Genomic DNA, 1,175 nt, shown 5'->3' on the forward strand with positions numbered 1-1,175 from the left:
GAACTTTTCAGATGCATGCATTCTAGCAACTATAAATTTATTCGTCACCATGTGGTGGTTTTGGACCCGTAGACAATATGAAGAAGCAAAAAAAAAAAAGACTAAGAAAAAAAAGAAGAAAGAAAAAGGAAGAAAAAAGAGTAGGGGAAGGAGGCGTTTTCGATTAGTCGATATTCTCCAATGTGTATGTGTGGGGCTGCGTGAGCGCACTACTCGGACGACCACGGGGGCCCCTCCGCGCACATTTTTCGCGTATGTACATATTCTTGCGCAGGGGGGATAGCGAAAAAAGAAGACGTCGATGAAGAAGAAGAAGAAGCAGAAGACGAAGAATAGACAGGACGTGTTAGAGCTCCCGAAGCACAGAGCGCGGCAGTTTGAAGCTCTTTTTGCTGCCCTCTTTTCTCCCATGGCTCCCACAAAAAAGGAGAAGAACTGACGGAGAGGAGCCGTTGGCGACGATGACGACTTCGCTGTGACCCCCCATGGTCCCGGGGTCCAATGCTATTGAAAGAAGAGAGTAAAGAAGAGGAAAAAGTTTGGTTTTTTTTTTTGCTTTCCAGATCTGTCTATACAAAGTATTTCAAATAGTGACAGACAGAATATTGGTTGGAAAACAACGAATTCTTATTTTTCCTCCAAATATCTTTTTTTGTGTTTGTGCTGCTGATCCGAAAGACATTGCAAGAAAAAAGAAAAATTATTATCCATGGTTTTGTTTTGTTATTTTCGTCAGGATTATCATTCCGCGAATTTGCATGGAGAAAAATTTCTTGTTTGGATTTTGGTAGAAGTTTGTTGCAGTTGCTTCTGTTTTTTAATTACAGTAACATGACAAGATTATGATTTGCTATAGATAGCTGGAAGTTTAAAAAGTTTAGAGCTCTTTGAAAAATAAGGACTGGAGGAATATAAAAACGAAGAGAAAATGGAAAAAAAGTGAAAAGCGAGGCTGGAGGAGCTTCAGTATCATGGATATCCCCCCCTGGAAATGAGTAGTCAGGGACGCCGTTGCCATCTAATTGGCTGAATTCGATTTGTGTTCCCAATTCTTCTTGTTTGCTTCTGAGTCGGAGCCAAAAACATCAAACGGAGATGTGTCGACGGGAGAGGTTTGGAAAATGAGAAGCAACTTGGGATTGTTAGATGGTATCGGGCTGGTAACCAGGTTGGGT

General features: G+C 41.4%; 1 protein-coding gene across 1 annotated transcript in view; it reads right to left on the reverse strand.

Moving 5' to 3' along the window:
* Positions 1–1,175, reverse strand: part of Cbr-dyn-1 — a gene marked incomplete at both ends in the record, with an annotated part of 12,606 nt that overhangs the window by 6,507 nt on the left and 4,924 nt on the right. The gene's annotated exons all lie outside the window — the stretch shown is intronic.

The sequence above is a fragment of the Caenorhabditis briggsae genome, assembly GCF_000004555.2.
Source record: "Caenorhabditis briggsae complete genome, chrX, whole genome shotgun sequence".
In the NCBI taxonomy this organism is placed as follows: Eukaryota; Metazoa; Nematoda; class Chromadorea; order Rhabditida; family Rhabditidae; genus Caenorhabditis; species Caenorhabditis briggsae.